This window comes from Triturus cristatus, chromosome 10, assembly GCF_964204655.1.
Source record: "Triturus cristatus chromosome 10, aTriCri1.1, whole genome shotgun sequence".
NCBI lineage: Eukaryota > Metazoa > Chordata > Amphibia > Caudata > Salamandridae > Triturus > Triturus cristatus.
In genome coordinates this window covers 142681089-142698749 of record NC_140593.1, presented here as the reverse complement: position 1 = coordinate 142698749, position 17661 = coordinate 142681089, and the positions used below count along the sequence as shown (strand labels likewise).

At 46.5% G+C, this 17661-nt stretch overlaps 1 protein-coding gene across 1 annotated transcript in view; it reads left to right on the top strand.

Annotated features, from left to right (window-relative positions):
• MRPL3 (mitochondrial ribosomal protein L3) overlaps positions 1 to 17661 on the top strand; it is a 291539-nt gene that overhangs the window by 73489 nt on the left and 200389 nt on the right. The window lies entirely within an intron of this gene.

Sequence of the window (17661 nt, the reverse complement as noted above, 5' to 3'; positions counted from 1 at the left end):
TGATAGACCTAAGATTGAGAGCAGTCCTTCCTATTGGTCTTCTGCTGTCAGGTCTGTCGGGCGTTCATAAGGCAACCTCTGACCGTGAGTTGCCCCTGAAACCTGTGGTTTTACAGTTTTGGTCTCCCTGAGGTATGGGTGACCCCCTTCCAGTAGCCAACAATTCTTCCAACACTTGGAAACGCCAAAGCAGATGGTGCCTTCCAGATTTCCAGAGGAGGAAAAAGCCCTGAGGCAAAAGCCTCCTTATGGCAGCAACCACAGGTTGTATGGAACCAAGGAATAACACTACCAGACAGGGACGAGCTGGACACACAGAAAGGAGAGAATCCACCTAGCAGGAAAACTGGGAGAAACCGGAGCGAAAAAACACACCCACAGGATTGAAGAAGTGTGACGCAAGGGGCAAGTGGAAAAAATGGAATAGATGCTACTGGAGCAGGAAGTACCTCCTAGGAAGTTGCAAGTCGCCATGATGAATTAAGGAAAGGGAGCTAAAAGCATGAGGAATCTTGGATTGGGTTTCCCAAATGCACAGAATTCCTTCCCAGAAAATTCTGGGAAGAAGGGCCAGGAAGAACATGGAGACACTGACCGCGTACTCCCACCTGACTAAAATCCCCACCCCCCATGGAGAAGAATGCAGATGTGGGAGATGAAACTGGTGGGCCGGGCGCTGTAAGGTATGTCCTTTAGGGATCAAATGCTAAGGCTCACCGGCCTCTCCCCTGCTGCCCTCCTATGGCGTGCGTGCGTCTTTCCTGTCCAGGAGCAGAGCAAGGGCAGTACGCCGGTACAACATGTGCAGGGTCACAAGCTACATGCTCTGATCCAATTAAAATTGACTGAGATACTGATTACATTTTTGTAAAGGGTTTTCACCTTTAGCACAGTGTGTATGCTAAGACAAAAAATAATAACTGACGTAAACCAACAATGTAAAATATAGAAACAACTCCCCACCCACTTAATTAGTTCCTAGCATTCAGATGACATTACATTGTTGTTTTATGTTTTTTGTCTTTAATGAAAATTTGCCTAAGAACATTTTTTTTTATTGCAAGCCAAGCAATTCCATTGCCTCTGCAGCGCAAGGCTGCCCACATTCGTTAGTGGCTTCAAATGAAAGAACTTGAATGCCAAGGTGATACTACAGCTTTGGCTTTCATTGTGCCAGGGCTGAATGAAATGATTGTTGCCTGCCTCCTTTAGCCATCACAGCCAGATTCCTAAAAAATAAGTGCTGCGAAAAGAAGGCAGGCCAAGGCTGTCATTCTTATTACTCTAGTTACCTGCAAAAACAAAGTTCTGACATTTCCAGGAAATAAAAGTACAAAAATGGAAGAGAGGTTTATATGGCTGCTTTAAACTGGATTTCAGTGTCAGATGTTGGAGGACACAAGGATTTCCATTGAACACTCGCCATATACACTCCCAGCCCTCAGAGCCCAAGTTTAATGTGGCCGAAGACTTTCACTATCTTGAATATGCTCAAAGTGGGTAGGGTTGGCCCTGTGAAATTTCATCTCATTGGTTAGGATATGCCCACTATGCACTAGCTCGTGCCAGGCATAAATGTGGCTTCTCTAGTCACTCACTTTAGAACACTGCTGGACCTGAGGAAGAACAGAAGAGGACTGGAACTATCTGTTCCCAGACCTGCTCCCTCTTGTACCCAGGACAAAGAAGTCGACTCCAAGGGTCATAGGTTGACCTCCTGTTCACGCTACAGGAGCACAGCAAGCTAGAAGTGCTGCAACCTTTACTCCAGCTAACGAATCCCAACTGAACCTGTACTGGGTCCTGCTGTTGGCCTCTGCCTGACACCCTCGGAGTCTCTAAGTGCTCAAGTTAATTTTGTGACTTTGAGGATTCACTTTTACAATGGTTTGGATTATTCCTTGAGGTGGGTAGTCCTCCACCCCAAATAATAATCCAATTGTTTGCAGTCTATGAACATGGACATCTATGGAGAAGTAATTAGGGGAGAATACATGTAACAGAAGTAACCCACGCTTCCTCAAATCAGGGATGGAGAGATGTTTGATTATGTTCCCTTCACACACAGGCCTGAGGTGCTGGGGAATCCTAGTCTATTCTAGAGGAGGTGAAAAATTGGCCAAACAAGCTTCGGAAGCATTTTTACTCGCATGCAATGGTGATTCTGACTTCTATGATATTTAAGTTTCATCATAGTATAAACTGGGATTCCATTAGTTTAGGAAACTTTTTTTTTAATAATCTAGAGATGAGTTTGTACCTTGTGCCATGTCCCCCTAACTGGTCCTGTAGACTATAGTTTTGTATGAGCCTTGCATTAAACATTAAATATTTTAAATTTTACAATAGTTTGGGAGTCCTCATTGGCCTTTCACAGTAAAAGTTTTCATAACTATCCCTCCTAACAGAGCTCTTCTGCTGGCAGACCAATATACTTGTTACCTTGCTACAAGAGTAAAAGGTCTATGGTTACAGCTCCTTCAACATCTCCCAATGCGTTTCCTCCCTCAGCTGTTTATTCTGCATTAAATGAAGAAATTGATTGAATTAGATTGTAATGCTATGCAACAGTTGCTGATTGCTTGAAGGTCTCTATACATAGAAATGCAAGTTACCTTTATAAAATCTTTGCCCATGAATAAATGGGTCAATAATTTGCCAAAAATAAACATAAGAAAGAAAATAATTCAAATGATGAAAGAGGGTGACCAGGAATGTATTTCAATGTAATTTTTATAAACCGTTTTTGAGTAACAAAACAAATTTTATGTTTAAAAATACTGGGCTTTAATGGCTAAAGCCCTACCCTCACAGGCCTGAAAGAAATTGTAGAACCTCATCTGAAAAGGTTCTTCTAATAACAAACCTCATTTATTCAATATGATTTACAATGAGGTACAGGCAAGCTATCGAGATTAACTTTATAGACATATTACTGCACTTTCTACTCATCGTTCATATAATACAAATGATGTTTTAGTTGATATCTAATTAACCATATCAATAGAAAATAGTGACACAATTATAGCTTGACAGAACAGCAAGTCCAGATTACCTTACCGCAATGATAATAAAACACCATTTGTTATGTTGCTTATCTCATATCTATTTTTTTTCAAATGCGTTACAAAATCTGGAACCTTCCTAATATTTTGAAAGGTGGCTGTAATCAAACCACAAAAAAATTACATGTTAATCAGTTTAACTGATATCTGGACACAACTGTATGTTTTAACTACAACTCCTAACTGACTGAATTTAAGGTAATAATCTTATTCCTATTGAACAAGATAGATTTTGAGAGGGTTAGATCACTGTCTGGCTCGATGGACTCTAGCAGTAAATCGATCTACCAAGCAGCTAATTTATTGTGTTCCTTTTTCGATTTTATGCTCAGTATTTGATTTTATCGATAGAGAAAACTTATGGCTTAAGCTTGAAAAAATAAAAATATTCATATCACTTTTATCACTTAGGAGATGCTTAATACTGAAATTTATACACAAGTAGAAATTGATTTAAATGGCACTTTAACATTGCAAGATCCTTGTGAAAAATAGTCTGAGACAGGTGTGTTCTTTCTCCCTGCTTTCTATTTTACAAATCTCAGCTTCATTTTGCTAAACATGGGTGGTTTCATATTCCCGATCTTTTGTACAAGGATGATTTGAAGGAGAGTAAATTATGATTGTGAAAAAAATTAACAAAGAACCAATGGCGGACCACAGTAGCCCCACCTCTCTGCTTAGTTCCTTTTAATAACAGTTCAAAGTCGTGATTGAGGGCGGTGTGCACATGCAGCTCCTGCACCAGCCGTTGCAAGGTGCAAACTGCCAAGCAGATTAGGAAACTATGTAGATCTGGAGTGGTGCACATCCAAACGTGTCTTTATTCAATGAACGAGACTGTACAGTTCCTTTGTGTAAAGCAAATTCTTTATTTTAAATTCCATCAAGAACACATGAACTCCAGCCAATGCATTTCATTCAAATGGTTGAACTTCGTCAGGGCACAGGGTGATTGGGATCTATCGGAATTCCAACATCAATGGTTCACCAGCTGTTAAGTGGACAGTGATGTACGTACTACATCAAATTAGTGTGATATCCAGAATGTTACGTCTCCAAACGTGACTCAAAATCCTGCATGAGCCTCCTTGATAAGAGCCCGGAATGTAAACCTAATCGTGAACCTAATCATAGACTAATCACTTCGAAATTTAGCAAGGTTGTCAGCATTTGCATTTTCAAAAACAACCTATCAGGAGCCCTCATAACATGAGTGAAAAAGAAGTGCTAGAATTTTAACTTCATGACTGAGACATATGGAAAGACTTCTACTTGTGACAGCCATTTTGAACAAGTGTGCATTCCAACATTTGTTTTTTACCTTATTCTCGGCCATAAAGCTTCAAAATAGCAGTCCCTGTGTGAGACTCCATAACTACTGAGGATAGTGCTGGGTCTATTACACTGGTGGGACCTCACGAGTCTGTCAAGCATGGGGCCACCAGGCCGAAGGTTTATGTTGGATACCTAATTGAAGGTACTTTGGACCCGGAGCTGTGGTGAATAACCAGACCCTCCTCCCCCTCCAGGAGTATCCGAGGAGTGTATACAGGCGTCGGGGTGATGTGGGATTGGAGAGCAACATGCCAAAGCCGACAGGCCGAGTGGGGGATCCCGCTGCAGGCGGCGGTGAGTAGCTGTTGCTCCCTGGCCCTATATCGTCACTCTTCCCACCTAGCTGAGATGGCGACGGGCTGCAGTGGAAGAACAGTGACGCAAGCCAAGCTGGAGAAGTTTGCATGGCAAAAATCCCAAGAGGTAAGGCCAGGGACTGCCAGAGTGCAGGATGAGAACTCAGAGCCCACGAACAAAGACCTCCTGGCGGCAATCACCACGGTGCGGACCTCTCTTGAAACCCGAATAGATACCATGGCCACGGAGATGGCACTAATGAGGGACGACATGAGGAAAATGGCGGATCGGGTGAGCACAGTTGAGGGCACGACCTCCAAACTGGTGACTGACACAGCCCTCCTCAAGAAGCAGGTGGCTGATCTACGCAACTCCCAGGAGGCGATGGCCCTCCAGTTTGACGACTATAAAGGCAGGATGTGCCGCAATAATGTCCGCATTCTTGGTGTACCTGAACGAGCGGAGAGGCCAGCGGCGTAGAGGAGCTGATTCTAAAGAGTCTCCAACTCCGAGGCTTATGCAAATGCTTCTCCATTGAACGAGCCCATAGAGTGCCACAGGGTAGGCCGAAACCAGGAGCACCTCCCCGTCCGCTGCTGGCCCGTGTGTTTAATTTCCTTGACCGTGATGTGATTTTACAGACTGCGAGAGCAGCCCCTCCATTGACGATCGACAACCGTAATGTCACATTCTTCCCGGACTTTACCCTGAGGGTCCAGAAGCAACGCCGGAGTTTTCTCGAAGTGAAGAAAGCCCTCAGGGAACAGGAGATTAAGTGTGCCATGTTGTTCCCGCGAAGCTCCGAATTGAATCAGATGGAAAGCTGTGTTTCTTTGCCAGGCCGGAGGACGCTTGGGACTGGTTGGATGGTTGGCGAACAGTGGGTAAGAAGCCACACATATCCACGCCTGCGGCGGGGGGTGCCGACGAGTGGCGCCAGCAGAGACGTTCCTTGCGCCCTCTGATTCGGAAGTACGAGGTCCCTCTGGATGATAGCGGAAGAAGGACCATGCATGGGACTGGTTTGATTTCTTTCTGACTCTGTTGGGGTGCAGGGACTAATTGTTGGTTTTTTGCCTCATTTCTTCAGTAAGTTTTCTGAGGGACATATCCAGGTAAATTTGGTCCTGTACTGATCGCGAGGTCCGGATGGTCATGAGTGCACAGGTGTGATCATCTTCCTCATACGGTTACGGCATCGGGGGGGGGTATCTGGCCAGGGCTAGATATTTGATGATGTGATAGATGCTCTAGGGAGTGGGGTTGCTCACGTTCCTGAAGTTGACAAGGGTGGGCGACAGGCACTCTGCAAGTTGGGGGTGGCGGGCGGTTTTTGTCCCGTTGTGCAGGGAGGCGGGGGGAGGGTTCAGTCTGGGTGTGAGGGGAGGGTTTGTTCATGTTGTGTTTATTATGTTTTGTATCGGTGCTTCGCAACGCATGGTTCCTCGCTATCACTAAAATGTTCACCACAGTTACTCTGTGTCAAGTCCGTGTACATGACGGCAGGCCATCACAAATATTCTGCTGTGTATTAGGGGGAGGGGCCGGGGATCTTCTAGCAGGCAAGTACACCTGGATGCTTATGTCTCTCATTGCCAAGATAGATGGCTCATGGCTCGACGCTTAGTTTGTCCATGTGGAATGCCAGTGGCCTAGGGGGACAAGATAAAGAGGGGTGTAGTATTGCGGTATCTTAAACGTCAGGAGTTTGATGTGGTGATGCTGCAGGAGACACATTTGGTCTGGAACTCCTGTGGGGCCCTGAATAGAAAAGGCTAAAGAATGGTGGTCCACTGTGGGTTCACCTCTGGTTCCAGGGGGCGGGGATCCTCATCATAAAGGGATGTCCGTGTATTGTTCATAACACCTGGACCGATGCTCAGGGGAGATACGCTGCAGTCACGGGCACATGGAAGGGACAGGTCTTTAATGTTGTCTCGGTCTGTGCTCCCCCGGGGCTACAAAAACTGACGCTACGTGATGTGGGCGCCTTGTTGCTGACTATGCCTTTGGGGGTGTTAATACTCGGGGGGGGGGGGGGGGGGGATTTTAACCTCACGATGGATGGGTCTCGAGACCGTCTACTGCCCCGGGATGATCCGCTGAGGGGCCCGCAATTATCTGAGTTTGCAAACCCTCTGGGGGTGGTGGATATATGGCGATGGCTTAACACGTTACACACACATTTTAATCAGGGGCTCACGGCAGTCAATCTCGAATAGACTACATATTCACTCTTGCCCAAGACATTCGCACCTTTAGGAGCTCGAGTTGGCTCGCCCGTGGAATTTCCGATCACTCCCGAGTCGCCACAGTCTTTGGCATCTCCCAGTCCAGACGCCCCGGCACCATTAAAATACAACCATGGATATACGGGGTAGGGCGCTGTCGTCCTTAGTGGATTATTAGAACAAACGAAATAAGAGGGTGGTGGAGATGGAAGCGGATATGTTGAGACTGGAAGAGGTGGTGGCACATAGCCCCAACCGGGCGGACCAGAACTGCCTCGCAATTAAAAGGCAAGAGTATAGGCAACTTCTTTTAGAGGAAGCAACGATGCGGTCTCTATCTTCCCGACATAGGATCTATGAACAAGGAGAGCGAACGGGCAAACTCCTGGTGTGGTTGGAACGCAAAGAGCAGGCTGCGAGATGGGTACGAGCGATAACCAGCCCAGATGGCACACTTCTCACAGACCCTCAAATGATTGCCAACACTATTGCGTCTTACTTTGAGGAAGTCTATAGGGTTCCGCAGACCTCTTCAGCCCCAATGTCGGCAGACTTGCTAGCTACGCTTAAGGTGGTCGACATTTCCCCGGAGGGTAGGGAACAGTTGGAGGCAGACATTACGGAGACGGAGATCCAAAAGGCCATACACGAGGTTCGGTCCGGCAAGGCGATGGGCCCAAACGGGCTACCAATCAAGCTTTTTAAACCCATGACCTCAATATTGGCCCCTCACCTGTTGAGTCTCTATAAGGAGTGTTTTGATTCTGGTCTCCTACCGGCGGATGTCTGCACGGCCGCTATAATTGTTATACACAAACCAACTGAGCCGGTGGAAGACTGTAGATCGGATCGTCCCATCTCCCATCTCCCTTTTAACCGTAGAGGCCAAAATCCTGGCAAAGCTCCTGGCTAATCGGATCCTCCCTTATATAACAGAACTGGTCCACCCGGATCAATCTGGATTCATGGGTAGGATCCATGCCATCGAGGAAGACGCAATCCTACTATCATTGGATGCCGCCATGGCGTTCGACACTATAGAGTGGGACTTTCTCTTCGCCGTTTTGTCTCGCATGGGATCCGGACCCAAGTTAATACGTTGGATTAGGCTCCTCTATGCGCAACCCACTGCACATGTCGTAGTCCATAACCACAGCTCTGCTGCTTTCCCCCTCCATCGGGGCACAAGACAAGGATGCCCCCTTTCACCCTTATTATTTGCCCTAGTATTGGAACCGCTGGCGGTATGGGTTCGGGGTGAACCCAGGATACGGGGGATCAAATGGACGCCGGATCACGAGGACCGCATCTCGCTATACGCGGATGATATCCTCTTGTATCTAGCATCTCCGACGCAATCTCTGTGACTGGTACTAACATCTTCCATATTTTTGGTGCTCACTCGAGCTATCAAATAAGCTGGTCCAAGTCCCAAATGTATACGTGTGAGGTTGGGTACTGGCCCGTGATTGGACCAAAGAGGGACAGAGTCCGTATCGAGGGGTATGGTCTATCTTTAATGGTCAAGTACAGTACACAATACAGGTTGGAACAAGTCCCGGTCTCTTCCTCTGGTCCAGAGTTCTTCTTTCTCTCCTTCCCCTGGGGTTCTGGGTCCGGCGTTGGGGCTCCGAGGGGCATGAACGAAAGAGAGACCACACTTTAGACCTACTGCTCTCTTTGTCTCATAGAAAGTGTAGGGGAAAGGGAGTGAGGAGTCACCGGGGTCCGCCACCAAAAAGTACGCTTGGCCGTGAATCAGGGTGACTGTGGTTGGACGTAACCCCCCCCCCCCCCCCCCCCCCAACAACAAAAAAACTATACCGGATTCGTACCCCGTGACCTCCCCAACAACAACCAAAAGAAAGCTACCTCCCTCCCCGTGTAGAAACAAAGCCCAGGACCAGGTCCCGTACCTTTCCCAGCCACGCTCCTCCTGGCACGTGGCGGGGCGAGAAGCAGTGCAGTTGGCTTCCTGGCCCTCCGACTCCCCCGTCGCTGGTTCTTCCCTCTCCTCCTCTTCGGGTCTCCACAATTCGTCCTCTGTCTGCTACTTCGCTCTCCGTCCTCGATCGCTCCCTGACTCCTTCTCCTCCGTGGGCTTTCGCGCTTCCCTTGTCGCTGGCGTCCTCTTTACGTGGGATCTCCGCAGCCGATTGGTGCTCTGATGGTGACGTCAGAGCAGGACTCCCAGCCTCCGAGGCGAGCCAGGCCGCATTAAAGGGGCCGCCTGCGTCCTGTAGATGGGGCGGAAAGGTATAATCAACGAGGGTCCTTTCCTGTTCCTCCTCCTCTCCTGAGCCTATGCGACAATATGCTATGGGGCTCTCCCCATCTATTCCTAGGGGTTACGAGATCCCGGTGGCTAATAGAGGATTCCATTATCTGGGAATTTTTGTGAAACTGGACGTGGGCCTCTTCTATGACCGAAACCTACTTGACCCCTCCAACGTCTTCAATCGGGCGCTGCACATTGGAGGTCTCTACCTCTCACTCTCCTGGGGCGGGCGGCTTTGTTCAAGATGCTTGCGCTTCCGCGTTTTTTATACGTGTTGCAAAACACTACTAATCCCATTCCAGACTCCTATTTCTCTCAAATTGATGGCATATTGCTGGGCCTATTGTGGAAAGGTCGTGCTCCACGAATAGCATTGAGTAAACTTACAATGGGCTGGTATGACGGGGGCATAGGGCTCCCAGACTTATGATTATACTATCAGGCCTCTCAACTAGCCCCGATTTAATAGGTGGGTGTTTGACTCACATGACAAGCCTAATTTTCGCACGGGCCACTGGCTTATGGGAAGGGGCGGGTACAATAGGGCGCTCTTTACCAACCCCCGTAAACTTCATCTGACGGGACCCACAGCCCGGGCGGTCGAAACATGGCGCATGGTCACTAGGAAACTGAGCTGGAAGGGACGCCTGACTAAGGCGATGCTATTGTGGGAACCTGATACCTTGGGGTGCCTTGGTCGATGCCCGGGGTTCGACAAGTGGGACTTAATTGGATATCCATGGTGAGGGACATGTGGGTCAAGGGAAAGCTGGCCTCATTCGCGGACCTTCAGACAAAGTATCAACTGGGGCAATCTGAGACCTTTAGATACCTACAGATTAGTCATGCAATTTCGGCGGCCCTACCAAAACACTCCCCTCTACCTGACTCTTCCCCTCTGGAAGACCGATTACTACTGGACCCCATGGATCACAAGGCCATATCGCTCACTTATAAGAAGTTGGTAAATAATCGTGCAGATCCAATGTTGAAAGTGAGGATAAGCTGGGAGACTGACTTGGGAGTTATGGGGGATGACGACTGGCGAGAGGCACTGGCGTCCACCAGGGAGTTGGCCATTCCAATGCGCCTACGGCTTATTCAGTTGAAGATTCTACATCGGGTCTACTTTGACGCCTAGCTTCTATTTAGATTGGGTAGGCGCCCTCACCCGCTTTGTCTCCGACACTGTAATCAAGAGGGTACCTTTGAACATATACTATGGGGCTGTCCACAAATCCAGTCTTATTGGGAAAAGATTACCCGCCAAATAGAGCGGACCTGTGACAAGACCCTGGGGATGTCTCCCCAGCTTTGTCTTCTCAATATTTGGGGTACTACTGATCTCACACAGGCAGAGCAGAACTGGGCCTCAATGGGCTTCATAGTAGCCAAACGCAACATAGCCCAGAAATGGGGGGTGGCTGAGTGCCTGCGGGTGAGTGATTGGGCAAAAGATATGGATGCAGCTATGATCACTGAGAAGACGGTGTTCAAGGGCCGTGGCTGTTCCAGGAAGTGGGACCATAAATGGGGGAAGTGGAATAAGTATAGGGGGGGCATCTGTATTTCCCCTACGGTAGAGTTGTGGAGAGAAAGACCCACCCTGATGGCCCAGTTGGCAGCAGAAGTTGGACCTCGCTCCCCTCCCAACTAGCATAGAACGTAATGTCGAGAATGTCAGTTGATCTGTTGTGTTGTGTAGTAGGCTCTCAGAAAATATATTTTGTAAATGGCGGGTCTTTGACCAAATGCGGTGAACAACAATCCTTCTTGCATTTAACTGATGTGTATGTTACTCTATGGACACCTGAAATGAGAAATGTTATGTCTCATGTGTATGCGATATACAGATGCATTGTTGTTGGAAAATTTATAAAAAGTAACAAAAATAACTAAATTATGCAGACAGTATTTATAGGCAGTAGAGACGGAACTATAAACGCCCCACTCACTCAGCGGGTCGGAGCTTGCCTTTGTGCCGTTCATCGGAGTAACACTGTAGTTCTTTATTGCTGTGTGGCTGGGCCTTTAACATGTAGCCTTGCTTCCTCGACAAATTCTACAGGTGTACTAACCTTCCGGCTGAAGACCACACCCTGCTGCCCTAGACAGTCAGGCTCAGCCATTGACTATCCCTCTCAGCCGTGTCCTAAACTCTGTTGCCCTCTAAAATACCCCTGGCGTTTTCCCAAACATTGATGCTAAAAGGCTTAAAAGATGCTGTTTTCCCCCTTGAATGGCAGAACAGCTGGATTTCTCTTTCGCGGTGAGTATCCGTGGGATGGGGGTTCCATAGGTTCTATGTTTACACTACCTATGCTATAGTATTTATGCCATATTTAAAATAACATTTTCCCTATCACTTACCTGGATCTTCATTCACCTCATGTGCTATGCTCACATGGTGTAAATGGGACCGCTGAACATTGTTGGTTCTGTCATGCAAATATTGGTTTGTTAATCTGTGACCTGTGCCTTCATTTTCCTATGTGTTAAACTCCTTCCTGCCTACCAGTATGCGGTTATTGCACTATGGGTGTTTAACAATATATGAAAACAACAATTTAAACATATTTTTTTTAAAATCTTTACTGGCAAACAGTTCTGAGTTTGCTTCCAAAAACAAGTATACAAAATCTGTAAAAAAAAAACAAAAAACAGGTAAACACTGGCTTGAAAACATACATACTTCGATGTTAAAGAAAGATTTGATGCAAAAAGAACAGATGAACAGAATGCTGAACAAGTCAAGTCAAAGTGACTTTATTTGGTTCCAAAGACCATAAAAGTTTCACAGACATACAGTACACTTTAAAATTTTCATATCATATATGTGCAGTGGTATAAATAAAATCAGTAAAAACAAGCAATCGATAACCTTCAGTCACATAGATAAGGGATCTAATCCCCAACGCCAAATACCCAATGCGACAGTCTGTATTATCGACCATAACATTTTATAAATATGAATGATTATTATTTAAAAGGTTACAAAAGTTCTATTCGTCTATTGTGACTTAGCGTTTTCTTATAGATATTGCAACTTTAATGTAATTAGAAACTGCAGTGCAAATAGGTAAAGTAGAGAAGGTGTACAAAAAATTAAAATCATCTATATAAGTACAGGGCCGGATTTCCCTCAAAAGTGAGGTTAAAGATTTTCCCCTCTGGTCTTTATAAAGAGGGCAGAACAACATAAAGTGCGGAGTGCTCTGAGCTGCCAAATTGTCACATGAGCATGGTGTTAATTTATCAACCCATTCTGATTGCTTGTGGAATGCCACGAGAAAGTGCAAGGTACATAAGCGAAGTCTAGTCAAAAAGAATTGTGCCTGTACGTTGGTGGTAAAAGTTAAATAAATTGTTTCTGTGCAGGGAAGGCGCGTGAGGGACCTGTCGCTACCACTTGTAAGTGGCGCATAGTTGCCCCAGAATAATGCGCCTCTTTTATAATGGCTTTCTATTTGTGTGGATACTAGTAGGGTTGTCATAGTAGTGCCCCAGGCCTATCTCATGGAGTTTATCTTTCACGAATTGGAGCCAAGGGATCGATAATGCGCTATCTAAGTTGATGCAGTCCTTAATAACTTCCCTTTAGAACATTAAGTTCTCAGATAGCCAGATTTTTGTCCAAAGGAGCAACGGGGCAATATCTATTCGATTCTCAAGATAGTCCAGCCCCAGCTCATGGTGGCAAAATAGCGTGGGGGCACTATTTGGGGTCGTCAATAGCCTTTTTATAAATTTGTTTTCCAAGACCTGTAGGTGTCTGCTTTTGTGGTAACCCCAAACTCCTGCCCCATAGTATGCAACAGATCAGCATTCAGCATTGTAGAGGGTAACCAACTCTGTCACCGGCTTATGGCCTAGCTTGCAGGCAAAGAGGAATAACCCCTCCACAACCTGGCTAGTATGTTGAACCCTTGCAGTGATGCGGGAATCTCAATTCATAGTATTATTAAAACTTTCCCTAAATATGTAAAACTTATCGATGGTCTTACCCCTTATAGCAAATGTTCTTGTTTTAGTTGATTTTGGGCCGCACACCATAATGTATGATTTAATAAAATGTACTTTTTGGTCCAGTGCTGACATAAAATCTGTAAAAGCATTGAGTGATTTTTGGAGGCTGTTACTTGTCAAAGTCATTAGTACGGTATCGTCAGCATAAGACAACAAAGGGACCGGGTTGCCTCCAATTCTAGGAAAATCAATTTCTTTCTCTATTAAAAATGCCTCGAAGCTATTAGTACAATAAAAAGAGAAATGGAGCTAAAATGCGCCCCTGCCGAACACCTTCTGTGGAGACAATGGGCCTAGTCTTTTCCCCCATGGGCCATATCAACCGTAGTAGAAGTATAAAGCCTACGCAGGAGGGAAATGAGAGCTTCTTCAAAACCCATTTTCCCCATTAGTCCCCACAATTTCTCCCGATTAACGGTGTCAAAAGCTCTGGACAAGTCCATGAAGGCCAGGTGGAGGGAGCCCCTCCTGGCCTTCATGTACTTGCCCATAATCATAGACAAATTGAGGCACTGTTCTGTGGTGCCCATCCTCCTTCTAAAACCATGTTGCATTTTTGACATAATCCCTGTGCTGCTTGCCCAGGTCTCAAGGCGTGCAAGGACGACCCGCCCCAACACCTTTGCAGTGACGTTGATCAGTGAAATTGGCCTGTAACAGGCGGGTCACTCCTGTTGCCCTTTTTATACACTGGAACCACAATGGCCTCCTTCCAGGTTGTTGGAATGGGGCCGATCACCACAGCCTTGAAAACATTGGTGAGCAGGGGCGCCCACAGGTTGTGGTTTCTTTTGAACAGGTCTAGTGGAATACCATCAGGGCCTGGGGCTTTCATACAGATTCCCCTCGCAGAAGACTCCTCGACCTCAGCCACTGTGAGGGATGCACTTGGTTGGGAGGCCAAGGTTAAGTCCAGTGTCAGTTCCCCACTTTCCTCATCTAATGGGACACTGTTTGGGTTAAATATTGCCGAAAAATGTGATTCCAAGGGTTCCCTCAGTATCGGTAAATCCACACGTCTAAACTCGTCCGTAAATAGAGGGCGGTTAATAATGTCTAGAATCTTTTTGTGTATTTCAGTGCACTGGCTCTATCCATATCTTCCCAAGCTAATCTCCTCAGTTCTTCTATCCTTTGTTTAATAGTGCTTTTATAAGCCTGTCTTGAGTTTCTTATTCGGATTCTATCATGGGGTTAGCATGGAGGTTCATTTTAAGGTTCTTTTGAGCTCTGGAACACTCAACGTTAAATCACTGTGTCTCCTGGGATTCCCTTCTCTGGACTGATCTGGTTAGATTTGTGGCTACGTCTGCACAGATCAGTTCAAAGTCATGAACTACCTCATTGGGGGGAGAGTCATCTTGGAGGGTTTTAAATTTGCCGTGGCCGTTTTCTCCTTAAATTGGATAGGGTTTATTTTCCCCCAATTTAATCTCACCCCTAAATTGCGGTTGTCATAAAAGGGGCAACAATCACCTATCCCTGCCTGGGCTATTATACTAAAAGAAACGATGAGGGGATTATGGTCACTTGCATTATTTGGTTCCACCTTGAAGTCGCCGACAAGCCCTGAAAACTTTCTCGTGATGAACATAAAATCAGTAAAACTTTCTCTGTCTCCTCCAACATAAGTAGAGCACTGTTGTAAGGGGCTGCTGTCAGAGTTATTTATCTTATTAATACAGCCCAGGTCATTTTCAATAATAATGGAGTTTAGAGCCTCGCCCTGAGATGTGTGGATAAAACGCAGCTGAGACTGGCCCTCAATGTCCAGCAACCCACAGACTTGTTTGGTGCTATACGAACAGGTGGTACAGTTGAAATCTCCCACTTAGAGGAAACATAAAGGCTGCCCCTTCCCCGCAATGTTATTGATCTCCGCCTGTAGGGCTTCGATAACATGACAGCTATTTTGGTCAAAGATGTTATAATACCAATTTACCAGTAGTAACATAACCTGAATTATGTTGGAAATCAGGATTAGTTAGTACCAGGGTGATGCTTTTACAACATGGGCCTGTATGGACCCATATTTAACTGAAATTAGAGTCACCATCCCTCCTTTTGCCCTCCCAGTCGGTGAAGGTATTGCATGGACAGAGAAGGAACGGTAACCGTCCAACACAACATCAACCTTAAGCAATGTTTCCTAGAGGCAGACGATATCAAAACCCCTAATGTACTCCAACCATACCTCATTAGACAGTTTCGCAAGTATACCTGCCATGTTCCAGGAAATAATTTTAAATGGAGAAGTAATGTGTCCCTGGCTCACTGAGCCCACCTCAGTGTGGTTAATGATGGGCATGGTGGGCGGGGTTGCTATGCCAAACCACTCCCCTCCAAGATTATTTTTGGGGATTGAAATAGGAAGCTGACCACGGCTTTCAGGTTTATCTATGCCGTTACTAAAGTTGGCAGTGTTTTGCAAAGTAGGACCATGTAAAATTATAAGCGGTCTATTTTCAATGCCATCTGCGTGTGAGTCTCTCCCTAGGTTGACACATTGAACTTGTTCTTCTCGATTTGGCTGAACTACTAGCTCGCACTGGTAGTCAGTCGATCTCTGTCAAGCCAGAGAGAGCGTCAAAGCGGTTGGGGTGAATAAATGAAGAGGACAGAGGGAGGAGGTGTCTATTCAGACCTAGTTAGGGGGGATAGAAAAAACCTAGTGTCATTTCGCTAGGTGAGGCTCTAGGGTGGTTCAAAGCAAGTTGCGCACACCGAGCATTGTTAAAATTAAGTACTAAACAATCCCCTTCCACACATTTAGCTGTGGAACCCAACCAACTCACCCGCCTTGCCATGATAATTTGTTCAAGCCATTTGATCTGCGATGAAATTTTCCTAAAGCACCAAAGTGCTGATTTATTTATAAGGCTCTGACAGCTTTCTTGTAGGCCGGGGGGGGGGGGGAGGTGAGGAACCTCTGTCAAGATCAGTGTGTACGGGGTGCAATCGGGGGTAAGTTTAAGATGTCATTTCCCCCCCCCCCCCCCCGCCAGGTTAGGGGACAATGGCCTGGATCTTCTTTATTTGTGTTTTCTTGTGACTGTCTCCCCCCACTAAGAGGGCCAGGTCTTAACTGCTATGCCATCCTGTGCCCCCTCCTTCAATTTTCCCTGATAAGGAACGGCCCCAGTTTCCATGCTGTCATGACCGTTAATTTGTTATTGACATTAGTAATGGGGAACTCTTGCAAGGTAACCTGATTATTTGTGGTAGATGATTGACAAATGGGGGCCAATTCATCCAGAGAGGCACTAGGAAGGGCATTGTCTACCCTTTTTCTTTGTGGCTAGATATGGTGGCCATATCATTTTGTTCTTCTCTTTAGTTGTCATTAATTTCCCTAGATCCTGTAATAGTCGGGCAAGATGCATTTCTATGCAGACTAAGCGAGATAAAATAGGTACCAAAGCCTTGTTTACTACTTTGCTGACTTTCTCAATCAATGTGTCCATTTCGGCCTGTGCAGTAGCTTTTCCACCACCTTTGCGAGTTCTACCGGCAGTCCCTAGAGAATGGGTTTGTTTAGTTCTCTTGACTCTTGGTGACTGGCACTTCAGTCTATGGTCCACCCCGGCCAATTCAATGCGCTTCCGCTTCCCTCCTGCTGCGCTCTGGGACCAGTTTTTTTCCGTAGTTGATCGAGAGGCAAGCTCATCTCCCTCATGTTTGGCACCTAAGTCACATAAGTCACACTGACTATAATAACAGTGGGCAAAAGTGGAGCTTGTGGCCTCTGATCAGAATCTATTTCAGCCGTAACTGTGTGGGAGTCTCTGGTGGCAGGGGCAGGTGGATCAAGGAGTGGGGCTAGTGAAAATCTTCTCTCAGCCAGTTCTATTTCCTTATTAATTGCCCCTACCGCCTTTTGTAGGAAGCCATCTAAAGTAGTCAGTGTTTTTTGCGGCAGGGATAAGTTCCCGTTTCCCCATCAAGGAGAGGGCCTTGAATATAAACAGTTAAGGGAGGTTAAAGCTTTTACCTTTAGAGCACTTCACCAGGTTGGAACTTGACGTCTCTATCCTGGTGTGAAGGTGACAAAAACCAAGAGGGTTGGCCCAGCCCAGCCTACCCCAGCCCGCCCTTGGCCCGGGCACACACCTGCTGCAGGAGCCCGAGGCTGCCTTTTATGCGTCTCCTGGTGCAGGTAACAAGTGCGTTGGTGCCTCTTGGCATTATGCTTGATGGGGGATGAGAGTCCCCAGGGATTTGCTGAACAAATCAAACAGTCACCCCTGGTCACTGATCTGGGCTAAACCATCGTTTTTATGCATGCCATACCATGCCATTCAGTTTAGACCCAGCCATATGCAAATCAGTCTTGACCCTGCTCCCCATTGGAACAGTCCAGCCGAACGGCCAGGCCTGGTCCTCCCTCGACCAGAAACAAGCATTCCAGGACCGGTTTCAGGGTATC